Source organism: Ascaphus truei, unplaced genomic scaffold (assembly GCF_040206685.1).
Source record: "Ascaphus truei isolate aAscTru1 unplaced genomic scaffold, aAscTru1.hap1 HAP1_SCAFFOLD_377, whole genome shotgun sequence".
In the NCBI taxonomy this organism is placed as follows: Eukaryota; Metazoa; Chordata; class Amphibia; order Anura; family Ascaphidae; genus Ascaphus; species Ascaphus truei.
Genome location: NW_027456708.1, coordinates 227,833 through 245,810, shown reverse-complemented (window position 1 = coordinate 245,810; position 17,978 = coordinate 227,833). Strand labels below are relative to the sequence as shown.

At 44.5% G+C, this 17,978-nt stretch overlaps 2 protein-coding genes across 5 annotated transcripts in view; both read right to left on the bottom strand.

The window, feature by feature from the left end:
• Positions 1-17,978, bottom strand: part of LOC142483866 (uncharacterized) — a 131,497-nt gene that overhangs the window by 92,552 nt on the left and 20,967 nt on the right. The window lies entirely within an intron of this gene.
• LOC142483865 (uncharacterized) overlaps positions 2,493-17,978 on the bottom strand; it is a 207,538-nt gene continuing 192,052 nt past the window's right edge. For all 4 annotated transcript variants that reach the window (XM_075583794.1, XM_075583793.1, XM_075583791.1 and 1 more), the window contains exon 4: positions 2,493-3,080. The gene's annotated coding sequence lies outside the window, so the exon portion shown is untranslated. The remainder of the gene's footprint in view (positions 3,081-17,978) is intronic.

Below are 17,978 nucleotides of genomic sequence, written 5' to 3'. Positions count from 1 at the left end.
GGCAGAACCCCTGGGACTGCTCCACGGAGCCCAAGGGTTCCGCAGAGCCCTGGTTGAGAATCACTGCTATAGACAATGAGTATGAGTGGAAATTTCCCAGCTAAGTTGTTATTTTGTAATATGCTAATATTGTTACGCCTCCAATTTACGCCTATAATTAACACTTTATTTTTCTGTATAAATAGCATTGCTTTTCCGCAATAAAGTTGAGATGAAGAATCAGAATCACTCTCTCTCTTTCTTCATTTCTCGAGCGCTCATACGTCACCAGATTGAGGTGCAACAGCCATGGGCGTGGTTAAGTCTCCCCGGATCGAGCAACACTGCTTCCAGTCACGGCCAGCTGTCCGAGGTGGTCCCCGGTGTATTTTAAGTTTACGAACCTAACAATTGGTGTCAGAAGCAACATTCCCACAGGGTAGTGAGTATATTTGATGTTTTCTATCTCACCCCCCACTGGGAATCTCTTGGTTAAATTGTGACTGTGAAATTAAGGGTTAAGATACCCAAGTGTTTAACAGGTATTCCTGACTTTGAGTGTGTGTGTCAGGAAGTCTAGGTTGAAATCCTAAAAAGCAGACTGGGCTGTCATCTCTGATCTAGATGCACGACTTTTGTACATTGTGTAAAGTATAAGAATGCTAATTACATATCTAATATTTGTTATAATTTCGCTATTTTTCTATTAGCTACTAATGGACTCTGGAAGCAAGCCAGAGGTTATTAAGAATAATACTAAACATGTTGTCCTTTGCAAGCGTAAACCTGGTCAGACTCCTAAAGAATTTGTTGCTCCGGCTGGTGATAATTATTGTGATCCGTTTGTAGATTATGCGGCAGGTTGCTTTGTGCCGCCTTCTCGGCAAGGGAATAAGGCAATGTATTTTAATAATGGACGACACCGAGATAGGGGACAAGGCAGAAGACATAATAGACAGAGATCTTTTGCTGGACTCAGAAATCAGCCAGGTGGAAGAGCTCAGACTAATAGTGCCTGTTTTTACTGTTGTAATTTTGGCCATTGGCAGAGAGAGTGCCCCTATCAGAGTGAAAATCAGGGAACTGCTGGTTCGCCCGGGAAGGCTAAAAAAAAAATGCTATCTCATGTAAAAAGTTTTTTGAATCTCTGATGAATTTTTCCTGAATTATTCCGAGTGTGAAGGAGTGGAGAGCGGAAAAAAAAAAAAGAATGGGCATATGATATTCAGCCCTGTCACTGGTGATAATTCAAAAGGTTTATTCGTTCTGGACAGACGAATGAGGTTTTTAAACCAGACACATTCTTTTCCGTTTGCTGGATTTCTATCTCAAAGAAAGGAGAGAAACAGCCCCTCCCCTCCAGTTTAAATAATGCGCAGCATTCGCAATCCAGACATGAAAAGTTAACTAGCTCTGTAGCTTAAGAGAACAAGTGTGTTTTCTGTTCGCGTGTAACCAGTAAAAACACATTTCAAGTTTATTTCTATAGGATTAGGATATGTTTGGGAATATTTAAAAAAAAGAAAAAGAAGGGAATTCTGGGTAGTGCGTCTGCAGGGGTCCAAGCTGTTATGTATCATGTGTCCAGTATTATTCACAGTACTATTCATATGCTTCTTTATGCAAGTGTGTCTTAAGGTGAGTCTTAAAGGTGGATAGAGAGGGTGCAAGTCAGGTATTGAGAGAAAGGGCATTCCAGAGGAGTGGGGCAGTCAGTGAGAAAGGTTTAAAGCGGGAGAGAGCTTTGGATGCAGCGTGGGTGTTCTGAGGTATGGATTCCACTTTTACCTTAAAATAGTCAGCAAAGTCCTGAGGTGAGATAAAGGAAGAATTGGCGTGGGTTAGACTTGTGTGTGTTGAGTAATGAAGAAAAGTAGGTTTGTTTAGCTTGAGAGAGGGCAGAGTTGAAACAGGATAGCATAAATTTGTAGTGAATTAAGTTTGCGAGAGTATGAGATTTCTTTCAGAAGGCGTTCAGAGGAAAGAGTGTAGGAACGTAGCATGCTCTTGTTGGAATTTATTTTGTGTTTATAAATTATCTGACCTATTGGTACAAATAACTATACACAAAAACACTAGATGGCGCTCAACACTTATACACAAACATGCAGTGAATAGTGACTATAAAATCAAAATAAAGTGCAATGAGTGATATAGGAAAAAACTCAAACCCTGAAAGGACTGTTTCTATGTCTACAGAAAGCACAAAATAGGATAAGTCAGGGGAGCATCATTACCTATAGGAAAAATAAACAAACTACCATAGTGCAAAACGTAATGATAAAATACACTTAAAAAATGGCAGAGCTCTCTTGAGAGCATAAGACGCTAGATGGTATACACTTCATCCATAGACTAGCAACAAGGAGCAAAAATCAGGAGGTAAGTGCGTCCAGGACAGAGACACAGAGTCAAAAATAAAATGCCAAACTTTTATCCGACAATGATAAAATTGGAGACTTACGAGATGTCAGATGTTTAACAGCATTTGTGTAAGGTATAGATGTTCGCCGAGTCGCGTTCTCGGAATCTCCGCTCACTGCTGCCGCATCCACCGATCTCCGACCTCCGACCTGCACTGCTGGAGTCGATACGTCACATCCGGTTGTCTCAACTCGTATGGTAAACGCCACCGGAACTCCACTGCAGTCTCTCCCTCTGGATCTAACACGGGGGGTTACGCTCTACGCGTTTCGCCGTGCGTGATGACGGCTTCGTCAGGAGTAACTCTAACCCATTTCGGATACTTTATATACCCTTTTGACTGATAATGACCTTTCCTCCTATTGGTCAAAATGTCTCATCTCTAAATAATTTGGTAATGAGCCACATATGCTCTCCCGCAAATTAAGAGGTATCACAGCAGTGTTATACAATTCAGTTAAAATACAGCCTATTATATCTTTAATAAACATAGCTAATATAACTTTAATAAAACATAACTGTCGGAAGTACTTCTCGTTACAATATGAAAATATAAACTATTGCAACAATGAAAAAGTACTACGTATAAAATACATATTCTATCTAAAATTGTTTAGTAAAACACAATATATCCCCATTTATTTCCCTAATCACGAAAAGGTTGGCGATTGATGTATCTCAAAAAACAAGAAAAAACTTAATTAGTACACAGATTGTAACATAACATTTTCACACTATAAGTGTTCTTATTTGCATTAACTTTACAAATAGTCAAAAATAGAGGGCAAAGTGTCTAAGCTGGCATTGTAACGTTCATACATAATTCACAGAAAAGCACTTAATTCAAAATCTATATTCAGACCTAAAGGTACAAGTGATTTCAGAGTAAAAGTCCAGAAGCTCTCGCTCTTTCTTAAAGCGACACTCCTGTCTCCACCTCTCCAATGTGGTAATACTTGTTCCAATACTGTAAATTTAAGGCCTGATGTATCACCATTATGCTTTTGTATAAAATGGTTTGACAAGTAATGTGTGGTAAGCCCTCGTCTTACATTCCCAATATGTTCTAGAATGCGTGTTTTGACTGTTCTTGATGTTTGGCCTACATATTGTAAGCCACAGGGACAATATATAAGATATACAACATAGTCTGATAAACAACTTTTAACATGCAAATCAGACTATGTTGTTTATCTTATATATGGTCCCTGTCCAACTTACAATATGCTTGTGTGTTGGACAACTGTCTTATGGCTTCCGTATGGTAAGCTTGTGTGCTCATTATCACCACTGCTCCCCCCTTGTCCGCATTCTTGATAATAATATCGGACCTTTTCTTGAGTGTATTCAAATTTGTCCTATCCTCTTTGGACAAATTGTCGAACCTATTTTTCACCATCTCCCAAAGATCCACAAAACTCTAGTCTGCCCTCCAGGCAGACCCATTATATCTAGTATTGGATCTTTGGGAGATGGTCTATCTAGGTACGTTGATTATTTTTTACAAACATTGGTCAAAACACTACCCGCTTATCTAAGGGACTCTGCAGATTTGCTTCAAGATATTCAAAGAATCAAATGGCTTAATGGTTACAAAACAAGAAAAAACACAAAAGCGCACCAAGATGAGAGATAGATATTGTATTAGCAACAAATAATAAAATTAGTAACTTACATATAAAATTTCTTTAATAATCCCCGATTCTGGTGTCTATCACAGGAGTAGGGCATCACATAGGAAGTATGAAGGGTAATCTCAGTTCTGAGAGATCAGACCCGCGCGCTGGGGCTGTCTCTGTTCACTCTCCTGTCCTCCACGTGTGGTAGGAACCGGGGCCTTCAATAGGTGTCCTTAGGATGCCTGTCCATTTTTGATAGCATAGAAACGATCGGAAATAAGCAGGAACGGTACACTTGAGTGTGTACTGGTGGTGGGTAGTAAAACCGCCAGCCACAACAGTCGCGACGCATTTCGTTTAACAAAGTAAACTTCTTCAGGCTATATATATATCGCCTGAAGAAGTTTACTTTGTTAAACGAAACGCGTCGCGACTGTTGTGGCTGGCGGTTTTACTACCCACCACCAGTACACACTCAAGTGTACCGTTCCTGCTTATTTCCGATCGTTTCTATGCTATCAAAAACGGACAGGCATCCTAAGGACACCTATTGAAGGCCCCGGTTCCTACCACACGTGGAGGACAGGAGAGTGAACAGAGACAGCCCCAGCGCGCGGGTCTGATCTCTCAGAACTGAGATTACCCTTCATACTTCCTATGTGATGCCCTACTCCTGTGATAGACACCAGAATCGGGGATTATTAAAGAAATTTTATATGTAAGTTACTAATTTTATTATTTGTTGCTAATACAATATCTATCTCTCATCTTGGTGCGCTTTTGTGTTTTTTCTTGTTTTGCTGATATTGGTATCACCATCGGGGTTCCGGTGGAGACCACATTTGGAGGTGGGGGAGACACCTCATAAACACAGAAGCAGCAAGAGAACTGAGAGGGACCAACACTCCAAGTTTAAAGAGCCAGAGCGCGGACTGAACTTTTCATTACTGGCTTAATGGTTACACTTGGGTCACGCTCGATGTAACTTCTTTGTACACTATTATTGATCACACTTTGGGCACGAGAGCAATTAGTCACTTTCTCAATCACTCCAACTTAAATTTAGCACAAAACACTTTTCTGTTAGATTCGGTAATGTTTCTGTTACAACACAATTATTTTATGTTTGATGCACAATTTTATTTACAGTCACAAGGCACAGCCATGGGCACGTCATTTGCACCTTCATACGCAAACCTTTTTATGGGATTTTGGGAGTCCACTCACATTTTTGGTGACAATAACCCGTTTAGAGATAATATTATTTTTTATCGTCGCTTTATTGACGACTTATTATTTATTTGGAATGGGGATATTGACACTTTACACGCTTTCTTTGAATATCTTGAGGCAAATACATATAATTTGAAATTTACACATTCATACAGTGACTCACAGATTGATTATCTAGATCTACATTTATATATAGATGTTGGACAACAAATTCAGACCAACATCTATAGAAAAACGAATTCCAAAAATTCCCTGCTCAGATCGAACAGTGCCCACCCGAGACCACTTATAAAGGGTATACCCAAAGGGCAATTTTTAAGATTAAGGAGGCTATGTTCTACAAAAGAGTCCTTTTTGGTACAAGCTAAAGAACTCAAACAAAGGTTCAGAGAGCGTGGTTATGGAGAGGGGGACCTGGAGAGTGCCTATGAATATGCTTTACAAGCAGATAGGGAACACTTGATTAAGAAAAGAAACCCCAAAAAACCATCCTATAACAATGATACTAAACAGGGCCCACTCTTCATAACCACCTTCTCCAAACAAGCAGAGCAGATAAGATACATTTTACAGAAACATTGGGGAGTTCTAAAATTAGATTCAGAATTAGACCCCTACACAATACAAAAACCAAGATTGGTTTTCAAAAAAGCCAAGACAATCGGCAACTATGTATCCCCTAGTCTCTTTAGCTCTAGGAACAAGAAATCAACACAATTACCAAAGGGATTCTATAAATGTGGCCAATGCAACCTTTGTAAGTATGCGGAACCCTTAAAGTCTTTGAGGGATATCTATACGGGTCATACATATAGGATTGAATCATTCATGATGTGTAACACCAACTTTGTGATTTATCTGCTGAAATGTGCATGTGGCAGTGGCTACATAGGTAGAACTATTAGAGCACAGAAAGTGAGAATTACAGAGCATATATGTAGTATTAAAAATCGCGACGAACGCTTCCCTGTAGCGCGCCATTTCAATACATGCCCATTAGGATCCATTAAAACACTTACATACAGCGCCATTGAGAATATCTCTATACATCCTAGAGGGGGACACAGGGAGGCTTCATTAAATCGTCGGGAGATGTTCTGGATTTATGCCCTTGGGACAATGGTACCCAGGGGCATGAATCAGGACTGGGAGTTGAAACACTTCCTCAATTGACAAAAACACAAGTCTAGTGTTCTCACTTTAGATGCATGCATTGACCTATGTAACATTCATTTGCCCTACACATTAAGATCTATAATTGACAACACAACTCTCATGAAATTTAGGGTCTACCCATATAATAGATCTTATTATATCAAATCTAGATATTAGTCTTTTAAGAGGACTAATAATCACTTTATCAAAAATTATACATGTACTATACACAACCTATTCTTTCTGCCTATTCACCATACTTAGTATACTCTTTGTTATCAAATCAATTAACATTTATGGGGTTAATATTGGTTTCCCCATATGGTGAAATAAATATGGCACTCACAGATATGATTGATTAATATATCTCAACATGGAGTACAATAGGGACAAGTTGTTTTATGCCTTATGATGAATGCACTGCTATTATTATTTATGATTAATTGGCAATACAACGCTAATCGATTGCCCTTTAGTAGACTCTGTGATCTCCATTGCAGCTAAAAGATTCGCTATACAATGTCTAATTGTTTCTGTTTGTTATGTATGTTTTTTACTGTCATTGGGCATGTTGCATCATGCCAATTTTATTCATTCCGGTTCCTTTTTTCCCCAAGTCTTTTTGTTCCCTTTTCCACCTTCCTTCCCCTTCCCACCTTCCACTCCCCCCCCCCATATGATGATGTATTTAACCCCATAGAACACAGAGACGGGCAGTTCATTGTTTTTGTTTATGATGGTTGCTTAGCAACGTCGCGACCTGTCTGGAAGGAGGGGCTGTACGCGCAGTTACCAACATGCATGTCATTCCCCTGCTCGGAATACACCCGCGGCATACGGCTGCTTATTGGCTAAGAGCACTAACCAATGAGGGTACAGTTCGGCGATTTTCGCGCCAAATGCACGCAGCGCGATGACGCAGGTGGGGGGGGTTTACCCTTTAAGACTGGGAAAACAAACGGCGCGAGTCAGCTCTATGATTAAGCACTATGTTAGTCCGAAACGCGTCAGAGTGTATCCCCCATACCATGTTATATCAATAAATTTCAATTTTTAACCTACATCTTGCTGGTCTCCTAAATTTACCAAGCTGTGCACCGCTGGAATCCAGGGATTTCTACCACAACTTTGAATATGGAGCGTTGATGCACGCAACCAAGGAAACAGACCTCAGTGAGTATTGTTTTTTCTCCCCAAGTGGAGACTTGATGACCGGCAACAGTGCCGCAGCCGCAGTGTCCCATATGGCACTATCCCACACATCAATGTATGTATGTATGTATGTATGTATGTATGTCTTTATTTGTATAGCGCCATAAAATGTACATAGCGCTTCACAGTAGTAATACATGTCATATAAATAGCAAATATAAATAACACATCATGGGAATAAGTGCTTCAGACATACTGTAAAAGTAACATTAAGGAAGGAGTCCCTGCTCCGAGGAGCTTACAATCTAATTGGTAGGTAGGGAGAACGTACAGAGACAGTAGGAGGGAATACTAGTAAGTGCGTCTGCAGGAGGCCAAGCTTTGTGTCATGTGTCCATGATTATCCAGTGCTACTCATATGCTTCTTTAAGCAGATGTGTCTTAAGGTGGGTCTTAAAGGTGGATAGCGAGGGGGCTAGTCGGGTATTGAGGGGAAGAGCATTCCAGAGGTGTGGGGCAGAAAGTGAGAAAGGTTTAAGGCGGGAGAGAGCTTTAGATACAAAGGGGGTAGAAAGAAGACATCCTTGAGAAGAACGCAAGAGTCGTGATGGTGCATAGCGAGAAATTAGGGCTGAGATGTAATGAGGGGCAGAAGAATGTAAAGCTTTAAAAGTGAGCAGTAGAATTGAGTGTGAGATACGCGATTTAATCGGAAGCCAGGAGAGTGATTTCAGCAGGGGAGACGCTGAGACAGATTTAGGAAAGAGTAGAGTGATTCTGGCAGCAGTGTTTAGGATAGATTGTAGGGGAGACAGGTGAGAGGTAGGAAGGCCGGACAGCAGGAGGTTGCAGTAATCGAGACGTGAGAGAATGAGGGCCTGAGTCAGAGTTTTAGCAGTTGAGTAACAGAGGAAAGGGCGTATCTTTGTGATATTGCGGAGGAAAAAGCGACAAGTTTTAGAAACTTTTTGAATATGAGAGGAGAATGAGAGAGAGGAATCAAGTGTGACCCCTAGGCAGCGTGCTTGGGCTACTGGGTGAATGATCGTATTTCCAATAGCAATGTGGAAGGATGTAGTAGGGCCAGGTTTGGGAGGTAGTATAAGGAGCTCTGTTTTTGCCATGTTAAGTTTCAGTCGGCGGATGGCCATCCAGGATGATATTCCAGAGAGGCATTCAGAAACTTTGGTCTGTATAGCAGGTGTAAGGTCAGGGGTTGAAAGGTAAATTTGTGTGTCGTCAGCATAGAGGTGATATTTAAACCCAAAAGATGTGATTAGGTCACCTAGAGAGAGTGTGTAGAGAGAAAAGAGAAGGGGTCCCAGGACAGAGCCCTGGGGTACCCCCACAGAGAGATTAATAGAGGAGGAGGAGGTGTTAGCAAAAGAGACACTGAAGGTACGATGGGAGAGGTAAGAGGAGATCCAGGATAAAGCTTTGTTCCGAATACCAAGAGTATGGAGAATGTGAAGGAGAAGAGGGTGGTCCACGGTGTCGAATGCTGCAGAGAGGTCGAGTAATATGAGCAGAGTGTAATGACCTCTGTCTTTGGCAGCGTGGAGGTCGTCAGTTATTTTAGTGAGGGCTGTTTCAGTAGAGTGAGCAGTGCGGAAGCCAGATTGTAGAGGGTCTAGTACAGAATAGGTGTTGAGAAAGTGTAGCAATCGAGAGAATACAAGACGTTCAAGGAGTTTGGAGGCAAAAGGCAGGAGGGAGACAGGTCGATAGTTAGAAGGACAGGTAGGGTCAAGCTTGCTGTTTTTGAGTAATGGTATAACGGTATATCAATGGTATGTCATACCTTCATTGCTTTATTATGACACATGGATCATCTCATTTTGTTAGTGTCTGTGGTTTTGCTGCTCTAATTTAGCACTGGGTCCAATATCTCACTGTATGGTTATACTGGCTTCACATATATATGGACTGAAAATATTCACAAAATTGGAGTTCAGAATTGGATTGAGCACGGTTATTGGGACGCATGCCCCAAACCACCGATAATATATTTTTGAGTTCCTCTAGGCACAGGTCAAAGTTGAAAGTGCACCTACTCGAGTGAAGCATTTCCTACGCAAGAACTTTATTCATCCCAGATGATAAGGCCCATTTAAAGTACTACTCACCACCATTACAGCAATTAAAGTGGCAGAGGTCTCTTCCTGGATTCACATGGCACACGTGAAGCTTATCCCAGCTCCACCCACATCACTCACAGCCACTTCAAGTTAACCTACGGGGGGAATAAGACTCCAGGCCGGTCTTATCCGAACATTTTTTTTTAAGTTAGAATTTTAAGACGTATTAAACACAAAGAGGGAGAGGTACCCCCTGAAGGGTAGGTGTGTACCCCTCACAACGCCAAGGAGTGTATAGTAATATCCTTTTGTAACGGAGAACTTCACTACAATAGCTAGTGCAGGGGTGGTGCTGACTGGGAGTGAATAATATTGTACACAGAGGTAGAGAAAGCTCTCTATTACGTCGCACTGAAGAGACACCCCTATCAGATTAATATAATTAGTTAAAAGATATATGTAGTGAAGTGTACAATGAACTAAAATAATAAAAACAAATTAAAAATGAAAGGAGACGTCGGTATGCTAGAACTAGACGCTAATATTGGAGATGAAAATAGCTATTTAACCTTGTCGTGTACCACAATTATACTATTGAATTAACTGTGGTAATAGCTATTTCAATGTAACCTTAAGTTGTCAGACATCTGATCCTAGATGTACTATGGAACTCTTTTCTATACAAGGGTGTGATGTTATATGAGAGTGCTTGCTCTGTAGTAAGAGTAGAGACCCTGTGTGCCTGTGTAAGTGTTTGTATGTGGGGTACTTGATGAAGAGTGGACTGGTTTTACTGGTAGTAATGTATAGACCTGAGATCTGCCTCAGCTATATATTTTAGTCCACACCCCTATATACATACAATATGTCACCAGACCGACAGGTGCAGAAGTTACTGAGCCTATAGGTCTGTAATAGTGAACCACTCAGGATACACTGACCAAACGCTCCTGTGAGTGGAGTTTAGGTCATATGGCTCATATTATCTGTAGCGGTCATGTAAAATGGCTACAGTCATTTCTCCTGCTGACAGTAAGGCCTGGTAAGTTGTGGGCATGCCAGCAGTAATTATGGAGGTTTGCCCTCACACCCTGGTGAGGTGCCCTATGTATGGATGGGAGTGGTCATGAACTCTGACTTCATGGTTAGTGATGTCAGAGTTATGCCAGCCCCCAGAGTACACAAGGCACAGCACTTGGACTAAAAGTTAGTTCTGCGTAGTTCTGAGTTGTTGCTGAGGAGTTCCTGTTGCTGTGCTGCTCTGTCAGTAAGAGGCACATGGAGGTCTGCAACATTGTTGCAGTAGTCTGAAGGCAGAGCTGTGAGTCTGGCAGCACAAAGCAGACAGAGACAAGCTGCCTGAGAGAACTGTGACCAGGGACCTGGCACAGGGCCGAGATCCCTGCGGGGATAGGGAACCCACCTATTAAGGGAAGGCGTACCTTTCGGAGGGAAGCAGCTGGAAGATGGAGGGCTAAGTACACCCCATTGTGGAGGGCAGCTAGCCCACCTCAAGCAATAAAGATGCATCTGATCAAAGACACCCTCGTGTGTGAGTCTGGGATTACTCTGCAGAGGGGAGCACCATGGAGGAGTTCCTCAACAGGACCATCCCCATGCGGACGCAGGGACCCTGATGAGGTGGAGGCGCTGCACTGGATATAGGTAGGACTCAGCACACTACCTCAGCTGCCTGTCTGGACGGGTCCTCCCCACACACCATCATGCGGGAGACTCAGGAGTCCTGTAGCCAACAGGTGCACCACCAGACACTATCACACTGTAATGGGGACCGGTTAGACCACAGGGGCCAATGTGAGATTGGGTGGGTCGGGCCGGTTCACAAAAACCGTTACATTTGGAGGCGAGCTGCTGAGATCAGATCTGTCAACAGGACAGGCTCTAGCTAGGCACACTGGGAAACAGGGAGAGCGTCTGCTGCCACTCTGTGCTGCGTAGGGACGGACCTAGGTGTGGTCAGGGGCTGACAGGGTATTGTCAGTTCGCAGGGACGACCTAGGGGCCTGACAGGAGTAAGGGGTCTGGAGCCGGGCTATAGCTGACCGAGTCACTTTGAGGTAGTGCTAGTTGGTAGGACGCCAGAAGGGATAGCCTGTTAACGTGGTCAGGAATCCTGGAGAGGGTCTGCGCTAGGCTGACCAAGAGAGGTAGACGCCCCAAGTGCTGCATGGCAGAGCCAGAGTACTCTAGCCCATTCCAGACACTTACCATAGGGAGCACAGACTGGGAGGAAGGAGTTACAGCAGACACTGAGAGAGTGAGCCTAGCCTGAGGTAGTGCAACATGAGTCCAGCCTACATTAGGTACACATGTGGTGGTGCATCAGGGCAATCTTTATTGTACCGGTGTGGTGGCTGCCCCGCAGAGAGGAGCCCCATGTACAATACTGTTAAGTACAGCGAGAAAATGGCGACCGCAAGAATGGAGGATCCGCGCGGTGCGGATAGTCCAAAATGGCGGACGTAGGCTAATGGAGAGAGCGCACATGGTGTGTGTGCGGGTAAAGAGGACATGGAACAATTGATGAAGCGGTACTTCAGTCTTTATCAGGAAGACGGAGAGGATCTACCTGGGTTCCTCCTGCGGATTGGAGCCGTCTTACAGGAGATGCGAAAGGGGGATTGTATTAAAGCCACTGAGGTGGAGGTGTACTTTTGTGATCGAATTCTGAGAGGAGCGTCACCTGACCATCCTGTCGTGGCTAGGATGCTGTGCTCCTGGATACGGGGTGATCCCCTGTCCTTAGGGAGGCTAGTGGATGAGATAGAGGAATATGAAGTTGCAGCTGCTGTGAATATGGATTGCAGAGCGAGCCAAAATGGCGGTTCCCGCTACCCGGGGAGACCTTGTGGGCCAGTTGCAGAAAATGCTGCAAATGCAAAACTTGCAGAAAGTTGTCCGGGATTGGCGCCAAAAGAAAAATTCCACCCTGCGGGGAGGTATGGCGCGAAACCTGAAGCCACGCCCTCTAGGACTGAAAGAGGTGCGGCCTCAATTAAAGGACATCCAATTAACTTGTGGGACCCTCCCCAAATATTCACCAGGGGGAGGGGTCTCTATCTCTGCCAGCCAAGACCCGAGTTGTCTGAGGGAGGAGCTGGGTGTGAGCTTCCTGTCCCACAGTTGCGAGCTGGTGAACAGGAGAGACCATTGTGCAAAGTGTCTCCCGTAACCAGCACAACAAAGAGCGAGATGGACATTGGGGTATATCCCTATTAATTGCCAGGAGGCTCCCTGGTAGTAAAGGCGGGGGCGGACACAGCCATGCTGACGGCTGAAGCCCCGCGTGCGGCCTGCACCGAACCAGTTGATCCCGGAGAATGGGGATCGCTCCTAATGATCAGAACGGAGCCTGAAGAGAGAGGGGTCTACAACCGTGGTGAGAACCCGGAACCTCACCGTCGGTCCCCTGCGGCAGTGCCACTCCCCGAGTCGGAGTTCGGCTCCTCGAAAGAGGAACAAGCGATCCTAACGACGGTGGTGATGCGCCTACCGGCGGACCACTACAGCGGTGCTGGAAAGGAACCGGCACTTACCTGTGTCGCGGCGGAGCGGAGTCTCGTGTCGCCGGTGCAGAACCAACCCGAGAGGCGGAGTCCCACGGCCGTGGTGACTTACAGCGTGGAAGGAGGAGAAGATTCCATCCCGAGCCGACGGAGCGGTGAGATACATCCTTACCCTCCCCAGGCGCCGGTGGTGGCAACGGCGGAGGAAGGCCTAGCCCAGGCCCGAACGGAGCGGAGAGCAGAACCATCACTTCCGGCGGCGGATGTCGTTGTGGAGGAAGAGATCCCGCATGGGGATCCATCGCAAGATGGCGGAGTATCCGGTTCCGGTGATGACGTCACTTCCGGCGGAGGTAGCGGAACGACCAGAGAGAGAACCACAATGCCTCGGCGATCGGGCAGTGCTTCCCGATCACCTGTGTCAACTCAGAGCTGGCAGGCTGCGAGGAGAGCTGAGACGGTTGAGGCCCAACCAGCGGCACGTCTGCACAATGATACGGGACTATCCGAAGGCAGAGAGCGGGTCGGAACCCCAGCGGATGCCCATTACCTGTCCCTACGCCCAAACCCATGCCCTAGATAAAGCCCCTGTCCCAGTCACCTTTTTCCGTGGGTCCACGTCCAGTTTGGGAATGTCGGGAGGGTCCCAGGGAACTGGTGAGGAACGGACTGGGGAGAGACTGAACAGTTACGCTTCAGAGGGGGGTTCCAGGGGTGGAGGGCAACTGGGTATGGCATCGATGGCCCGGTGGGTACCTAATGTAACCGATTCGGCAGAGGAAAAGGTACCGGGATCATACCTATGGTCCAAGCCTCGCTCGGAAAGAACCGCGGGGATATCTTTTTGGGGGAATACAGAGGAGGGGGACTCACTAGAGTGGGGGTCTGAGGAACGTAAGGAGACCCGATGGTGGGCGGTGGGGGAATTTACACCGGCCCAGAAGAAGAGGAAGATGCAGGAACGATGGTTTCAGATATGTCAGCATAATATAGAGCCTATGGGGCCTGGGATATTATCTGACCCCGTGGACACAGACGAGCCCCTGTCATGGGTGTTGCCAGGGAGGGCAGGGAACGCAGAGCTGACTAGGAGCAGCCGGGCCGAGAGGGCTATTATAGCCAAGTACAAAGCGCCCCACAGGTTGGAGTACCTGTATGTCCCTGAACCCCTCATGGAGGGAGAAATTGAGTTTAAAATGGGTTCCACTGGTGAGGATAGGGGATATGGCACTGATGAGGAGGAAGGATCAGGGGAAGAAGATTGGGATCCTGGCGGGTTATATGAGAAGTGTTGCGCAGAGGGTTACAGCATTGCTGCTTTAAGCCCAGTGGACCATGCTGTGCACAAGCCACCGTAAGAGTAATCCGGGTTGTTATCATCCAAAGTTAGGATGTATCTGTTACTATGTTATGATGAAGAGATGTACTGTAATGTTGTGACTAATTATGTGTGTTCCATTTTACAGTGCTTCCGGACAAAAGGTACTTCAAATTTAGGTCCCAGCCGGGGACGGTGGGATTCACCAGGGGGAGAATGTAGCGGTCATGTAAAATGGCTACAGTCATCTCTCCTGCTGACAGTAAGGCCTGGTAAGTTGTGGGCATGCCAGCAGTAATTATGGAGGTTTGCCCTCACACCCTGGTGAGGTGCCCTATGTATGGATGGGAGTGGTCATGAACTCTGACTTCATGGTTAGTGATGTCAGAGTTATGCCAGCCCCCAGAGTACATAAGGCACAGCACTGTGACTAAAAGTTAGTTCTGCGTAGTTCTGAGTTGTTGCTGAGGAGTTCCTGTTGCTGTGCTGCTCTGTCAGTAAGAGGCACATGGAGGTCTGCAACATTGTTGCAGTAGTCTGAAGGCAGAGCTGTGAGTCTGGCAGCACAAAGCAGACAGAGACAAGCTGCCTGAGAGAACTGTGACCAGGGACCTGGCACAGGGCCGAGATCCCTGCGGGGATAGGGAACCCACCTATTAAGGGAAGGCGTACCTTTCGGAGGGAAGCAGCTGGAAGATGGAGGGCTAAGTACACCCCATTGTGGAGGGCAGCTAGCCCACCTCAAGCAATAAAGATGCATCTGATCAAAGACACCCTCGTGTGTGAGTCTGGGATTACTCTGCAGAGGGGAGCACCACGGAGGAGTTCCTCAACAGGACCATCCCCATGCGGACGCAGGGACCCTGATGAGGTGGAGGCGCTGCACTGGATATAGGTAGGACTCAGCACACTACCTCAGCTGCCTGTCTGGACGGGTCCTCCCCACACACCATCATGCGGGAGACTCAGGAGTCCTGTAGCCAACAGGTGCACCACCAGACACTATCACACTGTAATGGGGACCGGTTAGACCACAGAGGCCAATGTGAGATTGGGTGGGTCGGGCCTGTTCACAAAAACCGTTACATATCCATAGTGGTAAAAATAGCACTGCAAGGTACATAGAACATTATGAGATAGGATCTTGATGGAAGGCTCACATAAATGCCCCCAGGTCTATATCTCTATATTTCTAATGTAACAAAAGAGATTTTTAAAATAAAACAAAACTTAAACTGTCGCACAGACCACATTGTTTACTTGTTGTCTTGCCCATGTGGACTCCAGTACGTGGGCTGTACCTCGAGACCTCTGAGGGTCCGCGTACTGGAACACATGGGGAATATAAGAAGGCAGCTAATTACACATAGTGTCTCTAAACACTTCAGCGAGTTCCATGAAGGTAACCCAAACCTTCTGACATACAAGGGCATAGAGAGAGTTGACATTAACTGGAGAGGTGGGGACAGGTTGCGCAAGTTATGCCAACGAGAAACCTTTTGGATTTATAAATTAAAGACATTAATCCCCAGAGGCCTCAACATAGATATAGACCTGGGGGCATTTATGTGAGCCTTCCATCAATCCCCTAGACTATGATATCATTATCCACGGACATTGTATATGTATTGCTAGTATCAGTCCGAAGTAACAACTAACTTTTTTCTCTTCCAACCCCAGATCCATCTGTTTGAGGTTTTGTTATATGTGCATCTATGCATTATCTACACGCACACTGGACTTAATTCATCCATGAATATATATTCTGATGATGACTTTTTTCTACCTCCACACATTGACTATTTGCATCTTTATTTTTATTTTTCATTCATACACGCCATGTTTACCACTTTTTCATTAAAATCTAAGTGCACTTATGCAGCTGTATATACTTGGACAGTATCCACATACGGTGTAATTGTTCACCCCCATAGATTTTAAACTAGCAAGGACGAAAATTGTCTTTAAAAACATTTTTCTCCTAAGTACACACTTTTTATTACTATCATTAGTAATATCAATCACTTATACCCCACTTCTAATCTAAAGATTTTCCTCAACACTGGATAATTATAATCACATCATTATTTATTTTCACCAAAGGGTTAATCAAAATACCCCTGATTATGAGCACATAATAATCACACAGAGCATAATTATTTGATTATTTTATTATTTTTTGGATCAACACAAAGCACAATTACTTAAGGAAAGTAATATTTAATTATCTATTTTTTCTTTTCAAAACACAATATATTTATATATACACTTTTTATAAGCAACAGTTGACACAACACTGCATTTAATTTTGGGCTTACATGGATAAGCTTGCACCATTTAAAGGGAATAACACAGAAAAAAAACTGCACTTTAGACATATATTTCTTTGAGGTGAAAGTAACATCCTCCATGCCATTTTTGGGTGAAAGTTACATACTCCAGCCATTTTTGGGTTAAACTTAATACCCGACTGCAAAGGACATTTACAGCGACATCCACGAGGGTATGAGGTTGCGCTGTAAACAAAAGGATGCGCACGCAACCATCAACACAATTCCCCTTCAAATTTTAAAAACTTTATCTCAAAGCGAAACTTTGCAAAGCGCCAACAAAACATTACAGGATGCGCGCGCACCTTGCAAGATGGCGACGTCCCGTCGCAGATGGAAGGAAGCAAGTAATCACAACGCGATATGGATTGGCTAACAACTACATAAAAAGGAAAAGGCACAGCCGGTCCACATCTATCGAGCCTGAGGAAGTCCAGTTCTGGACGAAACGCGTTGCTCTGCTCTTCAGTTGGGACATTATCACAGCATACTCAGAGGAAGCAGAGGTGCAGTCGTAGCTCTCCATCCGGACGCGGAAGGAGAGACCCCCTACCACTAACCACCTAATCACTCCCCTTGCTTTTATTTCCTTATAGAAGCCTTTGGTTTCTTTGTTTTTTATCTGTTTTATTCTTATAGTATGTTTTTTTATTAAAAAATTTTTTTTATCCCATAGACCTTAGTGTCATTTAGTCTGCCTTCACCCCATTATCAGTTTTAGGGGTATATAACGACAAAGAACAGAAGTGTAAAGAAACCACTAGGAGTGTGTACTCACACTGGCCCGTGTGAGTATTGTGTTATATCGCCTTTATTCCCCCTTCATCACATATATCACTACCTGCAACCATTTGAAAGTTATCCACAGATAACAATATCTGAGGCCCTGTACTAACGGGCAACAATAAGATACCAAGATAGGAGAAGACTCACATTGGCCCGTGTGAGTGCTTGATCATACCATTGCATTTCAATGGTCTACTGCTATATTACCCTTCCCCATATTGCAGCCTTTGTATATTTGCCTTAATCTAACCTCCTTTTTCGTTTACATGAGAGGAAACCCCCCTGGAGGGACATATCCAACAAACAAAGAAAGCTGAAAACACACCAAGGAGAAAAGTCTCGACCGCAGAAGAATACATCACTCTAAGAAGACAAGA